The sequence below is a fragment of the Marmota monax genome, unplaced genomic scaffold (genome assembly GCF_021218885.2).
Source record: "Marmota monax isolate L192 unplaced genomic scaffold, Marmota_monax_Labrador192_F-V1.1 WCK01_AAM20220418_F8-fsc00109, whole genome shotgun sequence".
Classification (NCBI taxonomy): Eukaryota; Metazoa; Chordata; class Mammalia; order Rodentia; family Sciuridae; genus Marmota; species Marmota monax.
In genome coordinates, this window is record NW_026695229.1 from 4749785 (window position 1) to 4772736 (window position 22952).

The 22952-nt window shown below is 40.8% G+C and overlaps 1 pseudogene; it reads left to right on the forward strand.

Annotated features, from left to right (window-relative positions):
* Positions 1-11229: 11229 nt before the first annotated feature.
* LOC124088276 (spliceosome-associated protein CWC15 homolog) lies at positions 11230-11887 on the forward strand (annotated as a pseudogene).
* The last annotated feature ends 11065 nt before the right edge of the window (positions 11888-22952 follow it).

Genomic DNA, 22952 nt, shown 5'->3' on the forward strand with positions numbered 1-22952 from the left:
GTGGAGTTACACCAGTCGTGTATTCATATAGCAACATAGGAAAGTTATATCTGATTCATTCTACTGTCTTTCCCATTCCTACTCCCTCCCTTCCCTTCATTCCCCTTTGTCTAATCCAGTGGACTTCTATTCTTCCCTACCCCCTCTTAATGTGAGTTAGCATGTGCATATTAGAGAGAACATTTGGCTTTTGGCTTGGGGGGACTGGCTTCTTTCACTTAGCATGATAGTCTTCAGTTCCATCCATTTACCAGCAAATACCATCATTTCACTCTTTATGGCTGAGTAACATTCCATTGTGTATATGTACCACATTTTCTTTATCCATTCATCTGTTGAAGGACACCTAGGTTGGTTCCATAGCTTAGCTACTGTGAATAGAGCTGCTATAAACATTGATATGCCAAGGAATGGGATAATTGGGTCAAATGGTGGTTCCATTCCAAGATTCTTGAGGAATCTCCATACTGCTTTTCATTAACAGTTTTTGAAGATGAGGGATGTAGCTCAGTGGCAGAGCGTTTGCCTTAATGTGTGCAAGATCCTGGATTCAGTCCCTAGCATAACACACACACACACACACACACACACACACAATTGATATCAATTATATGTGAATAGCATTTTGATATATAAGATTAAATAAAATGTATTATAAAATTCTTAAACTTTTAAAAACTTTTTTAATGAAGCCACTAGAAATTTTAAGATCATATCTGGGGCTTGAATTTGCACTTCGTGTTATGCTCTCTTTACACTGTACTGGTCTATACAATTCCTCCCTCTGAACACCACTCTTTTCCTCCACCCCATTCTCAGACCTACTGCTGTCCCCAACTGAAAGGTCCCTTGAGAATTTTCATCACTGTCATTTACTGTTTCAGATAAAGAGTCCAAATATCTACCTCTCCTGACACCTAAGGTGCTGTGTTAAGAATGCCCTCCTGTGGCCTGAATCCTCCACCCCCTGCCAGCCACTGGAGATTGAAGTCATTTGTGTTCATCTCTGGCTTCCTAGCACAGTGGTGCTGTGGAGTGCAGCCAGGTTGACTGACAGCCCACCCAATGACACACAGCTATTATGTGGTAGTAATCTGCCTATAAAGCCCAGAATTTTTTATTACTTTATTGAGATATGATTGACATATAATCAACTGTATGCTTTTTAACCCCTGCCAGTGTGCAGGGAGAAGAGCCCAAGCTGACTTCTCTTTTTCTGTGATTGTTTTTTCCTCTGAGGAGTTATATGGTCAACCATTATGCAAACGTTGGTAAACACTGAAACTGGTCCTCATCAGACTGTTGGGAAGAGCACTTGTAAGACCCAAAACACCTGGGAAGAACATTTGTAAGGTAGGACCAACCAAGCCTGAGCCCAATAGAAACTCAAGATGCAGTCAAGGTGCAATAAACGCTTACGAACACGAGGGGGCAATGTGCGACCACCGTCTCTCATTCAGCGCCTCTCAGCGCCATCAAGCAGGTTTTTGTTTGTTTTCCAATAAAACAGGTCTCTTCACACTTTCCCATCCCCGTCACTGACCGGATAGGTGGCTTTGGACACCTGCCTTAACCTCTCTTCTTTTCTGCCCTCCAGATCCCCATTTCCTCCCCCCTGGGCTTCCTCTAGTACATGTGAACCTTCCCTGGATATGTGCTCATTACCATAGCCTCCCTGCTATGGACAGCCTCCCTGCCTCTCCTTTTGGACAGAAGAGTTGATAAGCCTATGGTTGTTCACCTACATCCGTGTTTGAAATGATTGCCTGGACATGAATATTTAAATAGTTAAAGGGAATAAGGCGGGAAGAGGACCCTGCGAGGTGGTCTGGGGTGGAGTGGAATAAAGGGCAAGGACGATGCATTTGTCCCTCCCCACACTCCACCAGGGAGCGATCACCCACTGCACACAGGCGGAAACAGAGGTTCATTAACTCCCGTGTTACCACTTTCCCTTTGTAACTCCTGGCACATTCCTCATGTCTCTGTCTCACAAAAGCGTTGAAGACGGGCATTCTGTACAACAGAAATAAAGAGTAACACCTTTCTCCTTTCCTTAGTTTTCAGAGAGAAACTACGTTACAGGGAACACCAGGTGTGCCAGGATTCTCTCGCTGCAGGGACGTGGGCGGATGGCTCTGCAGAGACGCTGAGAGCCCCCAGGCATGACGTAACACCCAGGGCCCCGTGGGCTTGCGCAGGTGCAGTCAGTGGTGGCTCTGCTGTCACTTCGCATCCGCCTCTCCAGACAATGCAGTCCAGGAATCCGTCTTGTTTGGATCAGGGGCGGAAAATAGTGTTTATTTCGGATGCAAGAAATTTACAAGAGGGGCAACAGAGATGTCTCTCTCAAGGAGTTTTTTCTTGATTGTAAAATGAGGAATCCCCAGCATATCACAACTGTTAAGACCCTCATCTCCAAAGATACTCTTTTCGCCTATTATTAAATTCCCAGGTTACACTATATAAAAGGGAAACATTCCTCTTGTGTTATAGATCCACACAATCTTTTCCCTTCTGCCCACAGTGGAGGGAGGAGGCTTGGGTGTCTTTGCCCTGGGTGGGTGTAGAGTCGGTGGTAATTCCCCATATTGGCCACGAGGTGGCGGCAGCAGCATGGGATGAAGGGCCTGAGATCATTTTTTTTTTTTTTTTTTCAGTTACATAGAGAAGCCACTTTTCAATGCTGTTCAAATTGCTGTTTCCTGGGACCTTCTAGAGATTACACAAGGGTCAGGATTTTTTTTTTCTGCAGACACTACAACAGACCTGGTTTTTAACTCAAAAATCCCATAAGGGTAGGTCTGTTCTCATTATATTGGAGGCTTCCTCACTGACAGAAGCTATATAACATATAGACTAGGCGTTGTTGGCTTCCCTTGGCCTCTTCCCTCCCCTTCTAAAATAGTCTTCAAAAACACACATCACCAGCTCAGCTTGTCTCCTCTCCAGGATTCCTTCAGGGCAAAGTGCAGCTTCCCTCCTGGTTGTTCAGGGGTCTGCAACATCTTAGCCCTGAGCTTTACTTTTATTTCTGCTCATCCCCTCTTCCAGCCAAATAGTTCTCTTTCCTGACCACCCCCCACCCCCCGCCAGGGGTGTGTTTTCAATCTCACACCATTTTCTTTGCCTTCTCCTCTTTTTCATCTTTTGATGAGAGGTAATAAAGCCCCAGTATTTAATTCATATCCTTGGAAGCCCTCCCTGACTTCTGAAATATTCATAATAATATGCATGTTAGCTACCTGGTGCCTCCCGGCCTTGTACAAGACTCAACTCATCTCCCACTTGCAGTGGTTCAGCCATCCTGTTTCACAGATAGGACACTGAGGCACAGAGAAATCGACGTGCCTGAGGTCCCACAGCTATAGTAAGTCATGGGAGGAAATGACCATGAATCATCGTCCCTGAGACTTGGCGGCTATGCTCCCTTACGATCAGTTATGACCACAGACATGGAGAAGTGAAGTGAAGGTGGAAATCCCTGTTCTGGCATGTGCTGGCTGCATGATCCCAGGCTGGAATTCCATCTTCTCTTGCTCTCTCTCTCTTCCACATTTTTGAAATGGTGATGATAATAATAGGACTCGTGAGATATTTCACTGATTATTCCGTAGTCAAGAACGTGGCACGATTCTGTAAACATGAATACATTCAGTCAAACCCTCAAAATCAAGGTGAACTGAAGGATTAAAACCTGATAGGGCCCCTTCTTTGACGATTTATCTCCCAAGTGAGAAAAATCCCATAGTGCTAACATGTGCCTTATAGGGACCAGATGGAAGAAGCTGGGGTCCAAGGAGCCTCCTCTAATTTTCTGAGAACATCATTCTCCAGAGGGACCCGCTTGCCAGCTTACAGATGATTTCATTATGTGTGCTGGTTCATAGTGACCCTGACCTCATGCCCCCACCCCCAGCCCACACACTCACACAAGGGGAAGATGCATCTGTAGCCCTCATTTGCGTGATTGAACACCTTACCTTGGCTTAGGCCAACCCCTTCCTAGCCTTTCACCCAGGAATTTTGGAATTGGGACTGAGAAAGAATGAGTCTCTTCAGGTGACAGTAACTCTGAACTAAGGGCCCTGTGGTCTGCCATCTTTCACCAGCCAGGCAGAACCTGTCTGAAATAGACAGTGAGGCACAAACTAAGGGATGGAACATGGGAAAGGTATGGACAGGCAGGCATGTCCAGGACACTCCTGAACAGGTCATGCCCAAGTTTAACTGAGGTTTTGGATCACCTTAAAATATCTCCATTATAAAAAGTCCTGGTGCCAATGTTTGTGTGGCAATACTCCATCCTGTGTCAGTCTCCTCTCCATCTCATTAGCACATCTGACCTTCTGCAATGGGACTTAAAGTACAGTCAGAGGGTGACGCAGCAGGGTGTGGTGTCCAGGATCCCTCAGACACACTGTTTCAGATGACTTACATTTCAAGAGATCCTCCAGCCAGAGCACCACAATTGCCAGGACCTCAGCTGCCTAGTCTTTTACGCACCTTGTCATCTCATTACAGCAAAACTCAGGGGCATAGAACTGGTGGAGTCAAAAAGAAACACAAACAAACAGAAAAACTCTCTCTTTAGACAGAATAAGTTTCAGTTATGAAATTGACCTAAGAAGAAATAATGATGATAATTGCACCCTCTGCCACTACTGATCTCACCTGTGGGGAGATGATCAGTCTCTTTACTTTCCCACCACCATGATTGAGAAAGCAAGTATGAGATAGAGCTGTCAGCCTGGGTCTGGGCCTGACGATGATGGGTCCCCCTGCAGTTACCCAGAATGGGTGTGCAGCATGAGTAAGAAACACCAAGATCTTGAGTTCCTTTGTCAACATGGCACACCCCAGCCCATGCTGTTGACACTAAGTGCAATGAACACTTATACAGCCATTTACATTTTGGTTTTGTGTTTTCACAGTTATTTTTATATGATTTGCTAAAATAAACTGAAGTTTAGAGAGATTCAGTAGCTTGCTCAGGGTTGCACGGCAAATGCACAGTAACATTAGTAACAGTAATTCAGCATTTGCATGCACTATAATCTGGGATTAGTGCTGTATATGGATCATTCATCTTGTCCTCACAACAAACGTATGGTGTAAATTTCATTTATCGTCTGGACACATCTCTCTCTCTGTCTCCTGCCGAGCTCAGGGACTGAACTTCATGCAGAGTTTGACCTGGACTCAAAGCTGAAGCCAGCTTTCCTTTGACTCTACCTACAGTGCCTGTCCTTTAACACAATTCCACATTTATCATGACTTCCCATTTGATAAGGAGTCATCATGCAGTTAGCAGCATTCACTTACTTCTTCTGTATCTTATGCAATGCATAGAAGTTGTTACAGTTGTACAGACATGCAAACTCACAAGATGAGAACAAACCTTTTTCTCTATTATATTATGCTTGAACGGACCCGGAGTGTGCAAATTCAAGGTAATGAAGAGACAAATTTTGTCCACGCCTGTATAGGAGTACTCAGGAATGAGTAATTCAGTGGAAAAGGTTTATAATCCAACTCAAAAGGGATGAGGAAGTGGTACTTTCAAGGGACAAAAGATCTGATGAGTCTTGTTAACATTATTTTGCAGGGAATGTGCGGCTGCCAAGATCAGTTGCTTCCCTGACTAGAGACCTCCCTGGACTATGGGGAAGGAGGAGTTGTAGCAACCAACTCTCATAAAGCTCAGCTTTAATCACATGAATTCCATTCAGATGAGATCTGTATCTGCACCCACCTTTGGATTTGGGGTTCTTTTATTTCCTCTATTTGAAACTTCCTAAGAAGTTTCACAGACAGGGAGCTTGATTGATTGCTGTGGAGAAAAAACTCATGTTAGATATTGGGAGATATTGGGAGGCAAGGCTGGGTGGTGGCACAAGCCTGTAATCCCAGCCACTCAGGAGCCTGAGGTAGGAGAATCCTAAGTTCGAGACCAGCCTTAGCAACTTACCGAGGGCCTTGTCTCAAATAAAAAGAGGTGGGGATATAGTCCAATGGTGAAGAACCCCTGGTTAAATCCTCAGTACAGGAAAAAATAAATAAATAAAAATAGAAAGGGAAACAAGCAAATCTGCAGAGAAAAAAAATAATTGATTATAATGAGAAATGAAAATAAAAACAATGGTTGGAGCAAACAATAAACAGTTCTGAGTTCAGGGGGTGATCCTTTAAGCCTTTCAAACATTGGGTTGGGAGAGGTTTTAGATAATAAAGGGAGGATAGAAGGAGCAACGTGATGTTTTTCCCAGTCTGTGGTTTTAATGTCTTTGTTAGTAACAGGCATCGGGGTCACACGATTCCTTCCTGGAGTGGAACAAGGAGAATGTGGCTGTTCTGGTCAACATCCTGAGTGGTCCACGGAGCAGCAGCTGCAGGCACAGAGATTGTCCATACCTAATCTCTTGATGAGACTTTGAAGTTGTCCAGCTTCTGCTCACAGGGCTTTTTCAGATCTTTGGGAACTATCTTATAGACAAAGCAATGTACAGCCCCAGGAAATCAGGCTTTAGTTTTCATGGACCCCAGTTGGGTAGAGAAAGAGAAAAGGAGGATTTTGGAGATATTGGAGGAAAGCAGAAGAATTTAAATTTTGGTAAGAACTGATAATATATGCAGATGACAGTATCTAGTCCTGTTTAAAGATAGATAATATAATCTCAAATGTAAGAAATAGGATTAGAATTTGATAAATCACAGGGTGTATGATAGCTTTCTGTTGAAATACAAAATTTCCTTCTACAGTCCCTTTCTTTGACCAAAAGATAATCAAAGTAAGATTATTTATTACAGAATAAACCTGGTCTCATTAGGTACAGCCTGATTATTTATACAAGTGTAGTAGGAATGGTAACTGACCACACAGGTCTTTTTTAAAAGTTTGTTTTGCTGGGATTTCTTCATGAGGAACCTTAGATTGGATGTTCAAAGGCCATTCAAAGCTAACAAAACAAGCCAAGAACTAGCCATCAGACCTCACCTATATTACCTGTAGGTTTGAATGAATTCCTTCTTTACTGAGATCCCTAGAACATCCTGAGGTTCTTGGGTCTTCTAAGACAAGCTCCTCCTTACTCACCTGTAAAGCAGAAAATCCTCTAAGCCAGGCATGAAACCAGGTCTTCCAAGACAGCTTTGTAAGCATTCGCTCCATAATATCACCCTTAGTCTTTTTGAATTTGTAATGGTTAATTTGAATTGTCAACTTGAATGGATTAAGAGATGCCAGGATTAAGAGGCTTCTGGGTGTGTCAATGAAGGTATGTCTAGGAATGATTGGCAAGTGGTACAGCCAACTGAAGTGGAGACCCTTCCTAAGCATGGGTAGCATTGTCCAATAAGATGGTGGCTTGGATGGAATAAATGTTAGAAGAGCAAGGAAGCAGCAACAGATGCAAGCTTGATGCTTCTGGAAAGGGCTTCTGATTGTTGCTGCGTTTACCTGAGGATATAGACTCTCCTGCCTTCACTGTTCCAAAGAAGACTCTGCCCGTGATTTTCCAGGGAGTTTCCAGAAGCCTCCAATCTCAGACTGAGATAGCACTGTTTATCCCTCTTGTTCTAAGGCTTCAGCCTCTTGGAATGCTCAGCTACTGGTACTTCTAGCTCATCATCCTGCAGAGAGCCATTGTGGACTATACAGCTTCTGGACATATAAGCCAATAGAATAAATCCCCTCTATACAATCATTCTCCTTGTTAATTCTGTTCCTCTAGAGAACTCTTACTGATACAATATTGTATGGTCATATTGGTTCTATGTCTGTCATTCCCAAACATGACATTCTGGACAAAGCCAGGGTTAGATAACCAATGTTTCCAATTAATTGTCATTACAGGAGAAGATATTAGTATTGAACATATATGCAAATACTTATATTGTCACAGGAGAAGAATTAGGAACTTAACAAGAGTTCCTAATTCTGGAGGCATCAGTAAGGGAGAGAAAAAAGATAGATGTTTTGTTTCTATTTACAAGATATAACCTATGAAATGATTATGAGTTATAGATAAAAGAAGGAGGAGTCAGGCGCCATGGTGCACCCCTGTATCCCAGCGGCTTGAGAGGCTGAGACAGAAGGATCGCAAGTTCAAAGCCAGCCTCAGGAATTTTGAGGCACTTAGCAACTCAGTGAGACCCTGTCTCTAAATAAAATACAAAATCGGGCTGAGGATATGGTTCAGTGGTCAAGTGCCCCTGGGTTCAATCCCTGGTAACACACACACACACACACACAGAGTTTCTTTAAATCCCCCCAAAGCCATAAAAATTATAATCATTGTTCATCAATTCATTCAGTCTCACTTGATTTGTTCTTGTCCTGCTGGATCTGGGATTAGCATTTTCATGAACTCATCAGTTTCTTTACTAGAGTTCTGGAAATTCTTGCTCAGTCCAGTGGTTTAATTTTAGTTATTTAAGTAATGCCATTAGAGGCTTGTATTCCAGAGGACTTGTTTTGTCCTCCCCACGTGTCTGACAGCCCTTTTTGTGGAAGGCAAAGCATTCTACTTTGCAGGTAGTTTTAAGGGCTTTTGGGGGAATGCATCAGAGTAAAAGAACTACTTCTTGTGGATGAGCAATCTTACATTGGTCACGGTTCAAGATTTGATGAGAGTTTGTTATAAAAATAACAAAATTGAAAGGAAATTTGGTTGCTTCTGGAAAATATGACTCTTTAAATATTACCTGTATTATTATGAGTATAAACATTTAGTATTCCAGGATACATCATGGACAGTGAAGGCATGGATGAACTTTCTGTAATTTTATATAATTCTGGAAATGTGTTTCTATTAATAATTTTTAACCATACATATATAACCTAGGGAAGGTTATGCATCTCTTATTTGACAATGTTCTTATGTTATTTAACCTGTGTAATTAATTTTTAACAATTCTGTTTTCACAAGGCGAAATTACTCCTTTTAAGATTTTTTAGGATTCTCTGGAAAATTTTAAAGTCAGTATGAAATCAATATTTCATTTAGGGTGTGATTTGGGAGAAGTGAACATTAATATATTTGTATTCAGCATTTACTCTATATATTTGTATCCTATAATAGAGAGCAAAATGTCAGGAATACCCAATGATTTGAAGAGTTGATGAAGTTGGATAATAGATCACTGTGAAATAATAGTTATTTATTTAACCGAAGTGACAATAAAAGATTCCACAAGTAAATATAGAAGGTAATATGATAGGAGAAGAAGGAAAAGGAGGAGGAGGAGGAGGAGGAGGAGGAGGAGGAGGAGGAGGGGAGGAGGAGGCTAGGGAGGGGGAGGAAGAAGAAGAAACAGAAATGAAAACCTTAGCTCTTTTAAAAAGTGAGAAAATACTTTGTTCTCTTATTCAAGCACATGATTAAGTCAACATGGAACACAGTAAATTATTAAGATGCAGAATCTTAGTTGCATGAATGATTATTAGTAAGCTCTTTGTTGCTGTGACCAAAATACCTGACAAGAACAACTTAGAGAAGGAAAGATTTATTTTATCTCATGATTTCAGAGATTTTAATTCATGATTGGCTCCATTGTGTTAAGCCTGAGTTGAGGCAGAATATCATGGAAGAAGAGCATGTTGGAGGAAAGCTTCTCAGCTCATGGCAGCCAGAGAGCAGAGAGAGAGAGAGACATATGGGATGGGGAGTGGGTGGGGAGGAGTAGAGATCCAGGGACAACATATAATCCTCAAGGGCATCTCTCCAAGGACCTACTCTTACAATTAGGTCCCACCTCCTTTAGCTCACAGTAATGCCTGCACACTATTAATCCACGGTATAGTCCTTATAATCCAGTCTCTTCCCAAAAGTCCCACCTCTGAACATAACTGTACTGAAGACCAAATCTTCAATACATGAGCCTTTGGGGATTATTCCACATCTAAACCATAATAGATGGATTATTCAAAAGGTGAAGAAAATCTTTAAAATGTTTTATTAAGAGCAGACTACCAACCCAAGAAAACTTTTGTCATTTTTTAGCAAGGAGAAAACAGATCTTTTGTTTTGCATTCAGGTACTATTAATATAAAAGCTTACACTGAAAACAGAACCTTAAAAAGAGAACCATCCAACCATAGCCAGCTTAGACTGCATGACATAAAATTCTTTTTGCTGAAAATCTTCTGCAGCTTTCTATATCCATTCAGATTTTTTCTTTCTACTCTCCCTCTTTATTATTCTGGAACTACCAGTGGTTTTATTTTAGGACAAAATTGTTCTTTATTTTGACAAAAATATATCTTACGTTGCTTGTATGCTTTTGTATAATGTCATTTTCCTTTTACTATTATTATTTCTAGTAGTTTCATTTACATATATTGATTATAATTAATTTTTGTCATGTAGTAACTTTTACTTTACTTAGAAAACTAGAACATGGGTAATTGTAAACGGTATTATACACTAGCATTCTTCAACAGAAAGCAAAGTTTATGAATATTCCATCTCACAATTTTTAAATGCTTCCTTAGAGAGGATTTTTATACATATGTTAAAAAAAATCTATGAAAGTACTAGGGAGACAGCTTAGAAGAGCAGTTGCCTAGCATGTGCAGGGTCATGTTCCATCTACACTACTGAAAAAAAATAGTCTATTAAGGGACCCTCTTATTTTTAGTCTCTCTGTGAAAGAAATAAACCCAAAATATTAAAGTTTAAACTTATGTTTAATAATTAGTATTCTAAAGATATTTTACTTAGAAATGATCTAGACACTTAATACATACCAATTACTTCATTATTTAGCATAACTTTAAGGTTGCAAGGCACTAACAGATTGTGGAAACTTTAAATTTTTTTTTGTTAGTTGTTGATAGATATCTATTTTATTTATTTTTTTATGTGGTGCAGAGAATCGAACCCAGTGCTAGGCAAGCACTAGACCACTGAGTCACTGAAACTTTTTAAGCAGACATATTATCAAGCATAGTTATTGTTGGAAAGTCCATTCAGGGAAAAAAAAAAATATTCTATTTATATCAACTTAATTTGCATTTTAACAGCTAGGAAAATTTTTAGGAAAATTTCATAGGCTATTAAGCAAAATTAACCACAATTTAACTCTTATTATCTGAAGCTATATCCCGGTTAACTATGTTTACAACACATGCATGTTAGGCAAGTATCAAAAATTTCCAAAACAGGTCACAATGGTGTCTACGTGATCTTCAGAGGCTACTGCATCAGACCTTGGCCAAACTAAAAGATGACAACAGCATCCAGGGCCAACTTTGAACCTGCAAGGGGTAGAAGAGGAAGAGGAGAAGGTGATTTGAGCCAACTCTTAAAGCAGTTTTCAAACAGAGACCCGCCCTCTCCTTCAAAGATAAATCCAGACAAAATACTGAGGAGACCCCTGAAGAAGTTCATAACCATAACTTCAGGAAGGAGTTTCAAGAGAAGCATGAGAGCCAGTGCAAGAGGAAAAAACAAGTACTGTCCCACCTGAGCACATACAATCTCCTCTTCAGTGTCAAAGAAGCCTGCCCACCTCCATGTGCATGCTCCTCCAACAGATGAGGAAGATGGAGATTTTGAAGAGGAGTGTGATGTTGGTGACACCACAGCTCTTCTTGCAGAACTGGAAAAAAGTAAAAAAAGAAAGAACAGAAGAGCAGGCCAGGAAGGAACTAGAACAAAAACCTGAAAAAGAATTCTCACAGAAAACATTCTCCGTGGAAACCCTCTCCTTGATCTCACGGGCCCATCCCAGCCTCAGGCCAACTTCAAAGTTAAAAGAAGGTGGTGGTGTCTTTGAGAACTGCGCAAAAGGTATAGATGATCAGAAGAAAGATGAAAGATTTGTAAATGATACACTGAGATCTGAATTTCATAAAAAGTTCCTGGAGAAACATACTAAGTAGTTCCATATTTTTGCTTAATTGAAGACTGTAAAATAAAAAAAAAATAAAGCAAAACAAAAACCTTGAAAACAAAAGCAAGAAACCTATAAAAGTTAAGTACATGTTTCTTGTTTTGTTCTTCTGCTGTTCTTTTTTAAAAAAAAATATTTATTTTTTTAAGTATTTAAAATAAATATTTTTTTTAAATATTTACTTTAGCTTTAGGTGGAGACAATATCTTTATTTTACACTTATGTGGTACTGAGGATCGAACCCAGTGTCTCATGCATGCTAGGCAAGTGCTCTATCACTGAGCCACAACCCTAGCCCTTCTTCTGCTGTTTTTAATAAACAAAAGCAATAGATATCAAGCTATTCATTTTTATTGCATCTGTCTTTTTTTTTTTTTGGTACCAAGGATTAAACTCAGGGGTGCTTAACCACTGAGCCATATCCTCAGCTCTTTTTTTTGTATTTTATTTAGAGACAGAGTCTCACTGAGTTGCTTAGGGCCTCCCTAAGTTGCTGAAGCTGGCTTTGAACTCGTGATTCTCCTACCTCAGTCTCCCAAGCTGCTGGGATTATAGGCATTTGCCACCATGCCCTGCTGTTTCTGTCATTTTTTTAATGTATAATTATTATAAACTTATATTTCTAGTGGGTATAACATAAACTTATTTGATTAGCAAACTCAAGTAGAAAAAAATGTATGCTTATATTATGCTTAATGCTGATAATTCAGAAAACATACCTGTTTTTATTAAATCAACAATATCAAATTAGTCTTATTGACCATATTTACCCAAATCATGTGACCATGTAAAACATAGAACTTAGTTCTTACACCTCTGAGAGACTTAGAAAGAATTAACTTATATGTGCTTATTTCTCTCTAAGCCTATTAAAATAGAATTTATAAAGCAATTTCATATGCTGATTTAGTAAAACCCATCCAGAAGCAGCAAAATACCACATTTTCATCCATAAACTATAGATAAACACAAATGGAGAGGTTATAGCTTTCATTCTAAAATGTAAGCTCCAAGTCAGGCATTAACAGAGGAATGCAAAACTCACTAGTTTACATTAAGAGTTGTTTTTGTCTTTGGTCCACTTAAAAATTTCACCCAAATTTTGTTTCTGGAAGATGGAATAAATTGAGGTCAATGTGAGGGTTAACATTTCCCTCTGATATGTTTTTTATCAGCTGTAGTTGGACACAATATCTTTATTTTATTTATTTATTTAATTTTTAATGTGGTGCTGAGGATCGAACCCAGGGCTTTGCACATGCTAGGTGAGCGCTCTACCACTGAGCCACAATCCCAGCCCCTTCTCGCTGATATTTTTAGAGGAGACTTTTAAGATTTTTCTCTGTCTGGCGTGGAATCTCATAAGATAGAGTTCTGAGTGAAGTTCTAGGTGAGGGACTGAGTATATATCACATGGCTCTCTGGATATCTCCAAAGTCCATACAAGTGGATAAAATATCTAACGTGCTTCAAATTAGCATTTTAACATGCAAGTGGCTCTCTTTGAAGGTTCCAGGTGGGCAGGTAGAGGTCTAAAGTCCCAGCGATTCTAGGGAGTTGAGGGACTAGAGTGGGAAGGGAAGGGTCTTAGAAGAGCCAGAATGGGACATTTAACTCTTTTCAGAGGAGCATTTAAGTTCTATGTTACCTTTAGTGAAGTCATACCAACCAGAAAGACAAACTAGTCCAATAATGGTGCAGCATCAGCAGGGATTTGGGGGAGATGGGGTTTCAGTTGATGAAGATCTTCCCATGAGAGAAGGAGGATAAAGTAGGGAGATCAGAGAGGTCTTGAAACAAATGTTGGGAAGAACTTTTGGCACCTTTCAGCCAGAGAAGACTGGGATCCTAATTCTGCTTCAAAGATCATACTCATACTAAATGTGACTCGAATGAATACACCCTTTGATGACTTAACTATGGACACAAGAGACAGCCCAAAGAGGGCATGGAAAAGGTACGCCCCATAAGATCATTCAAAGGTAGTAAAAAAAGCAGGGAATAACATGTCAAGGTGGCAAAAGCAATGAGAAAAGAAAGGATTTAGATTTGGAAAATCCCATGAGAGATGTTGATGATATAAGAATGCACAATGGACTTGGTAAGAAGATAATGTACTTGGTGTCTCACACCCTAATCCTGATAGTTGTCCCTTCAACACACAGATCCAACAGCCTGCAACTTTAGCATGTGGAAGATTAGATCAGTTCTCTGATTTCCAAAGCCAAGCTGCTGGGACACAAAGTCAAATGGAAGCAGAACCTGGGCTTATTGGTGAGCAAAGGTCTTATACCTGAGTTCTGCCTTATGATGTACCTTCTAATGACAAATGACACTTTTAGATTGCACAACAGAAAACAGTACAATAGGACATACGTTTGCTAACTATAACATGAGCCATAGTATCCCAACAACTAGTTCTAATCAAACTTTTCTCCTATAAATCTAAAGAAAAGAAAAGAGAGGTTCTCACCACCCTTATTGACCCAGACCCAGAACAGACATCTGGGAGTCATAGCTAGTAAGAAAGTGTACTTTTGCACCTCTGGATAGAGGGCTCAGCTGCAGTCTCCCACGTCAGACCAGGTCACCTTCATCCCCAAAACTGCTGAGAAGAAACCTGTCATCTTAGCTCTAAATGGTTTGAAACCTATGATGTAGTTGACAATGGATGAATCAATAGAAAAAATATTTTTATTCTTATGTATGCAGCAGCACTTTATAATGAGTAATTCACTGAAGCAGCCAGAGTTGAACAAAAGGTTTATAACTTGACAAGAGGGAGAGTTTGGGGCTTCAAAGAATGTTCTGATGAGGCTGTTAGTGTTTTTTTTTTTTTTTTAATATCTAGGTGCCCGGTCAGTCACCTTTCCAACTGGAGACTTCCTTTTATTGGTATGGAGGTGTGTGTGTTGGGGGGTGGTGGTGGTGCAGGTGATCTCTTAAAGCTCTTCTTAAATCCAGATAAGGTGCATTCAGATAAGAGTTCTCTCTGCATCTGCTCTTGGGATCCCTTCATTAGGAAAGAAAAAAGCAGAACATCACCGGCCTACAACTATAAGATAGGAAGTCCAATCTCCTGATTTTCCATCACTGATCTCTCCTCTCCCTCCTACACCCACATGTTTTGGAAGAATTTTTAATGGCATGGAAAAATACTTATCATTAAATATTATTTGTAAAAGTAAGACCCAGAAATAGATCACCAGATGAAAACAGAATTTATTTCTGGGTGGTCAATTGACAGGTGGATTTTATCTGCTTTGGATATTTTCCTTTAGTTTTCACAAAGAGTATGTATGCATCTTGCAACAAGAAGAACATGAATGTAATTTGAAAAAATGCAGCAACATGAAGACTGGGAGTAAACACCAAAACATTAATAGTGGCTTTCTTTGTGCAGAAGTATAAGTTTTTATTCACCAGGTTGTCACTGGGTTGTGTTCTTGAGTTCTAAAGGAGGTAATTTATCGTAAATTCAAAATACTTGAATTATCCAAACAACAAACTTAGCAATAAAATTAACATTAAGAAATGATCACCCATTTTCAAGATTGCTCAAATAAAATAATTGAAGATGAATTTGGTATTGTGATATGTGTGGTGAAATATGGATTGTCTTGAGCTCATTTCTTACTGTGGTAACAAGAGGTGGGAACCTTGCTGATTTGTGACATGTGCAAAGATCAGGCTGCTGCAGAGTGCATCTGGATTGTGTAGATACATCTACATGCACAGGTACATATAAAAATGCAATGTCTTTTTAAGCACTGTATTCCTTTTTGTTATTTTAGGATTAAGAAATCTAAGTTCTAGAATTACTATATATAATTATATGCTGGATGTTTTAGTAAAGTACCATCTATAGTATTTGCTTCTTTGAACTTTTTGATTCCTATAAGATAGGTCTGAATGAAGATCCCTTTACAGTGTCCCCTTCCCACCTCTTAAAGTACAAATTCCAGGACTAACAAACAGGCAGACCAGATGGGAAGGAGAGACCTATGTGTCTTGCCACTGTTGGAAGCTCCTCTGCTTTCCTGCACACTGTGGGCCTCCTTTCCTGTACTTCAGTCATGTGCAGTCACTGCCAGGGTTAAGTGAAAAGAAATAAGAGAAACTTTCACTGAGTACCCTGTGGCTGCTGCCTCCTGGTTGCTGAATTCACAATGTCAAGTCCTCTTTTCCAGATGAGAACTTTGAAGATCCAAGGAGCAAGTAAACCTCATATCTAGTGATTAGAGACAGTGTTGGCCTTCAGTCCAAATGCCAGTCAGAGTCAGGGCTTCTCCAGGGACCTGGGATCCCATAGCTCCAGGCATCTGTTGCTCTTGTCTATTCTTCTTTCTCAGTTCTGGGTCTGTTTGTTTGATGAGGAATTGGCTGAACTTTGTCACTGGCTATTGGAAGGCAGATTCTAAAACTCTTGGGATTTCCCCAGTGAAAGGCATGTCTTTGTGATTTAGAGACCCTTGGATCACATCCTAGTTTATATTCATGATCTGATTTATGGTGGGCTCCTAGACAGGGGCTGGTCACCAGAAGACCAACCACATGATTGGAAGATTTGGACATTGAGCTAGCCTGGTTTCTGGGGAAAGGAAAAGGCTGGAGACTGAGTTCAATCATGTGGCCAATGATTTAATCAATTATGCCCAGACAATAAAATCCCTATAAAACCTCTAGACACAGAGACTGAGAAAAGTTCCCTGGTTGTTGAACACACTGATACCACTACAAGGTGATGCAGCCTGACTCTGCAAGGAAAGAGTGTGAAAGCTCTGGATTCGCGGTCTTCCCCGCCTCATCGTATACATCTTCACATTTGGCTACCTCTCACTTATAGTCTTTATAATGAAACTGTAAACCTAAGGATGACAATTGCCTAAGTTCTGGGCATAATTCTGGAGAATTTATCAACCTGAGGGAGTCATGAGAACCCCTGAATCTGTAGCCATTCAGAAGTATAATAGCCTAAGGAACCCATATACTTATTGCTGGCACCAGAACTTGGGTCAGTCTTATGGAGGACTGAGCTGTTCATTTGTGGGGTTCAAACTCATCTCACTGTCTGAGTGGTTAGTACAGAATTAAACTGCAGGACACCAGTTGAAGTTGTTCTCTAAGCACCCATTTTTTTTTAACCTCTTTACATTTCTTCTTATAGGGGAAAACCCTATGACAGGATGAAGCTAGAATTTCAGTGCACATGGCTGGATTAAAATCAGCTTGTTTTGAAAAACTTTCCTTTTGGCTTCATGTTAAATGCACTTGATTTAGGATAGTCTCCAAACGCATTTTGTACAAGTTGGAATCAGCACCACGTTGGAAGCTGTAGGATGTTCAGGCATAAGAGTGGGAAGAGATACTAAATTATTTAAAACTGCAGAGCAAGTGAAGAAAGCTGGGTCAAGGCAACCTAAGGAAAGATTGTTCCTTGACCTTCTGTCTAGTAGGGTGCTGGAATGTTCTCCCCACTGCTTTGAAGGCACAAGAGAGAAGCTTGTTTGTTACTGACCTGTAGATAGGGCAGAGGTAGATCAGATAGGATCTTTCTTGGCTGTTACCTTGATCCAAGTGACACATTGATCTAAGCTTCAGAGGGAGGAAGCTTGGATGGGATCTTTGGTTTTTGTTCTTTGCATGAACTTCAGGGGAAATATTTATCCTGATGTTTCATGACCTCATCTTTGGAAGGATGTGGGTCAAACCAAAGGTGTCAAGGGGGTCTGGGTTCACAGCCCAGTTAATTTCTTATTGTACTGTCATGTGTAACTAATTAAAACAAATAAAAAAAGAATAACAAGATTAAAAATGGCTAAGCAATGAAGCAGTAACTTTTCACCCCAGAGACCCTGAGGTATCCAAGGTACAAGGGAAAGAGCCCTCTTATTCAGGAAATTATAGACTATCCTTAAGCTTTGACATGCACATTGGGTTTTTTGTTTGTTTGATAGCCAATATTATTATTATTATTATTTTTAAAGAATACTTTTTAGTTGGCAATGGACCTTTATTTTATTTATATGTGGTGCAGAGAATTGAACCCAGTGCCTCACATATGCTAGGCAAGCGCTCTACCACTGAGCCACAACCCCAGCCCCCCAATATTATTTTTCTTGCCTAACAAGTTTGCTGTTTATTACAAAATTACCTCTGGGGAAAGCATCTAGGTATATTTGGGGTAAACATTTGGGGGCATCACAATCACCTTCAAATGCAAACACAAGTATTTCTTGTCTTGATTCACCAGCCACAGACTTCTTATCTTGGTTGTAAGTGAAGCAGCTCAGCTCTTTCTTTCCTTCCCCCCAGAGACCTGGCTGGACTCCAGCTCTGTGCCTCAGCCAGGGAGGAGGAGATGGGAGGTAGCTGGCTGCTTGTCTCCATCCAAACAGCAATGGAATTCCTTGGCCTGGCTGTTCAGTAATCCTCTGCCAGCTGGCTGCCTCCCCTTCCTCTGGGAACTCAGTGAATCACACCTCCGCAGCGCATTTGGCTCTTGCAAGCCCAGAAAGGCTGAGGCTAGTGTCTGCCAGCAAGGAGGAGCTGCAGCCCAACTTCTGAGCATGGATTATGTTGGGCCCTTGGAATTTCTGAGCCCAGGAGGCTTCCCAGCTGCAGGGAAGAACACTGGCCCAGAAGCATGGTAGTATTCAAAATTAACTGGCTACTCTGCTCCCAGGGCAAGTACTTTCTCTTCCCCCCGCTCTCCTTAAGGACCCTTCCAGGAGCAGAGGTTCTTGCAGGTTGCCAAGCAAGCACACAGACATATTGGTCCTCTTCCTGTCCCTCCTCTCTAATGACCTCAGATAACTTAATCTTCTGTTGTATAAGCTCTTCAGTTGTCCATCAAAGGGTTAACAGAACACCAGGAGTAATGTTCTGGGTTATAAATGCAACCAAATGCATATTCTGGGTTTTTATTTCGATGGTTCAGGTGCTGGGGGCCAGGATAGCTATGACTGCTGACATACACCTTGTACCACTGGCATTAGAGCTATGCATTCCAGGGCTGGACCTTTTTCAGAAGCAGGGATGTGATCAGGTTTTAGCTGCCTGTACTTTGAGGAACTTTCTTTAGATAGGTCATGAGAAAGAAGCCCTATGAGACATAAGCAGTGTGGCAAGTATAGTCAATCCATAATCTACCCCAGTTAGTAAACGCTTACTCAAACCAGTAGCAAAATGCTTTCCCCAGGGAAGGCCTCCCTCCAAGCAAGGCTGGTCTTCTGGTTTGGTTTGCATACTGTCCAGGCCTCCTCCACCTTCAGCCACTCAGCTACAGCTAGGAAGTTTCAAGTAGGAGAGGGAAGTATGAGCTCAGCCCCACAGAACTGGGGCAGGGTGGGAAGTAGAGGTACCAATGAGGAAATTAGCCATCTACTTCATCCAAGTATTCCCGAATGTGACTTTAATTCATAGATATTGCTAACTTAGAATTCCATCTGAAGCATCTTGCTTACTTGGGGAAGAACTGGTGATGAAAAGTCCTGTCTCTGGTCCTGGCTCTACCCAACACCCCCATGATCATGGTCATGCTCTGCCCTTGTCAGCGTTGGGAACAGCTTCCTGAGGCTGGTGGGAAGAGGCTGGGGAGAGAAACGCACAGCATTCTGCACCCTCCACAGACCCTCTGTTGCCTCCTCTCCTGCTTCCTCTCTGCAGGGAGGAACTAAGAGCATAGGAGGGGCTGTGCCTACAAGCACAGGGTTTAAGGGTGCCTCCTCCACCATGCTTCCCTCTAGCTCCTCCCCAGCAACCCCCATCACAAGCCACCCACTATTAATGCCAAAAGGTATTTATTAAAAATCATTCTCCCTAAAGAAATCAATATAACTCAGTTTTGGTCCCAGTCATTCCATCCAGATCCTATAGGAATGAGAGGGGAGTATTCACTTGTGACCCTTGCAGTGGCTTCATGCTCTTTTCTCCTATCTTCCAACACGTCCCCGCTATCCATGTATTCCAAAGGCCTAGTCAAGTTCAGTGGCCTTCCTGACACATTGCCAGACTGCTCCAACTTCAGCAGAGTCACCCTTGCTTTCTTGTAGTGGCTTGACCTATGCCCCTTCCGGCACACCTATCCAAACCTGACTTCATCTGCACCATCTGCCCTTATTTTCCAGAAGGAAAGGTGTCTCATCTCACAGTCCCGGTGATTCTGATGCTTGCTCTGCTCATGTTAACATCAAACGTTTTCTGTCTCCTGCCTCTGTCTTATTGGTTGATCAACACAGTCTGGTCCCTTGCAGAGAGGGAGGGAGAAATAAAAGAAGGAGAAGGAGAAGGAGGGGAAGAAAGAGAGGTAGAGGATGAGAGAGTAGGAAAAAGAAGAAGAAAGAAAAACAACCACAAAAGGGAAAAACCCAAAGAACTTTTAACCTCTCCTTTATGCATTACCTCTTCTCTTTCCTGAGGAAACTGTATGAATCAGAACCTTGAAGTAGGAATTCTTCCAGCTGGAGAACTATTGAAAATATAATATGTTTTTTACAGGATAAAAAAATTAGGTTGTAATTTAATTGTCAGTGATAAGGAAATGTGGCATGCTACTTGAAAAAAAAAAAGCCACCGAGTTTCCAAGTGTATTATGTACCACTTAATTCTCAACTATTGAATCTGATTCCTTCTCTCAGCCATCCCATTAGAAAAGGCCTTCCCAGATCAGCTGGGGTCTCCTAACTCTCGAAACTGGTATGTTTTAATCCCAGACCTTCTTGACCCAGATGCTGTTTTTGGCCATATTGGCTTCCTGGGGTTTTCAGAGCATGCCTTCCCTCCTCCTTTCTTATCTGCCTCTCCTCTTCCATCTTCTTCCTAACTCCACTTTGCCTGTCTCTTAATTCCTGAGGCTGGTATTCCTCAGGTTTGTTCCTGTCCTTTTCACATGTGACTCCTGTTTCCATCAATGGCATTATTACCCTTCATCTGTCATCTACAGACCAAAGGCTTCCAAGTCTAGGTCATTCTTGGAATCTCTCTCTGGTTTCCTGCCTATGATATGTCTCTTGATGTATTTTCATCCCATAAACCAGGGATCTCAACCTGGAGTGATTTTACCTGAATGCAGCATGTATCAATGTGTGGAGATGTTTTTGGTTTCTTAACTTAGGGGGATGCTACTGGCATCTAATGAGTATTGACCAGAGACACTATTAAATAATTTTGAGAACCTCAAGACAGTATCCTACAACAATGAACTATCTAGCCCATCACGTCAAGAGTTCCAAGTTTAAGAGGTCTTGCTATGTCCACTTTTGATAGACAAGCTGAAGTTCCCCTTGAACTTTTTCCACTAGTGCCTGGCATTGTCTTTGTGTTTACAATGTCTGTCTCTGTTGGGATGGAACTTATGGGCACATTGTGTTTTATTCATCTTTAATTTCCAGTCCCTTTAAAGGAATGGGAATGGGATAGTAGATATGAAGGAAGCACTGTTGAATGAATGCCATCATTGTCTGTCTCATATTCCAGATATTATACGTTTTCTGAAGGGAGGGACCATCATGAGCTACAGTGAACTGGATGTTGAGGAAGAATTTCAACAATATGTGAAGAAGTAGAAGGTTCAGGGACAGATGATAAATTTACAGAAAACAAGCCTAACAACAAAGTTAAATCCTATTATTATTTAAAAAAGTCATCAGGTGGTTGAATAACTAGATATAGAGGGCATAAACAAGGTCTGTGTTGGAAAATGATATTTAAAAACTAACATTAAAGGAAAGATGAACCCAGATTGTGTTTGGAATGGCAAATATACTCTAAAATAGAATGGAAGGGGAAACTGCCAAGCAAATAAATAGAAAACCTAGGAGGAAAAAGGATGAATAAGATACTTTGGCCGTGGGTGTTTTTTTTTTTTTAATATTTATTTTTTAGTTGTAGTTGGACACAATACCTTTATTTATTTATTTTTATGTGGTTCTGAGGATTGAACCCAGGGCCTCGCTTATGCCAGGCAAGCACTCTACTGCTGAGCCACAACCCCAGCCCGGGCAATGTTTTTTTTTTTCCCATCTCATTTTAGCATTGTCCTATTATATGCTTGTTTGAGTAACGTATGTTTTTAAATTCCCCAAAAGATTAAAAATAGAGCTTAATGAAATATCAAATATATATATATATATATATATATATATATTTACCTCAAATCTGTTTCTATCACATTTCTTCCATAGGAGGCATTTTTTAAAGCAGAGCTGTGAGCCATACCCCTGCCAGCTCGTGTGGATTAAAGGCATCTATAGCACATGCCTCCCCTTGTTCCTGGGAGCATCCCTTTTCCCATTTTCCTTTCTATTAGCACCATTTCTCTTTATTTCTTCCATTTTGACTTGATCCATGACATGCATCTTTGTGAGCTGAGAATTTATACCTGAGGAAGAGTATAAATTCATGTTTTCTCATTTTTTTCCCTGAATTCATTTGGACACCTTTGGTGAAAGCTGTAGTTATTAAAGCAGAGTGTTTGGGATAGGAAATTCTCCCCTGTGAATCAGGAAAGTATGAAGCATCCTTAGGGCTGGGAAACCTTGTTAGGTAACAGAAAAGGAAGTGTCTGTCACTCATAAGACATAAGGTTCCTCTGCGACACATGAAGAGGCACGTGAGTGTGTGAGTGAGCATGTGAGTGAACATTTACATGGCTGCACCTGTCCTGTGTCCTTGAGATACCCATACCCAGGACCACCATCCTATAACTATCCCGAGCAGGTGGCTGAAAAGATGTGCTGCTACTGGAGGAAAGGAACCATATTTTGGAATCTTATGGTGATCTAGAGTTAATATTGCAAACTCACATGAAAAGACAAACAAGACAAATAACTTATATTTTTAACTGAGGTTATATCAGATTTTTTTTTTTTTTTGCGGGGGGTACTGTGGATTGAACTCAGGGGCACTTGACCACTGAGTCACATCCCAGCCTTATGTTGTATTTTATTTAAAGACAGAGTCTCACTGAGTTGCTTATCACCTTGCTTTTGCTGAGGCTGGCTTTGAACTTGGGATCCTCCTATCTCAGCTTCCAGAGCTGCTGGGATTACAGG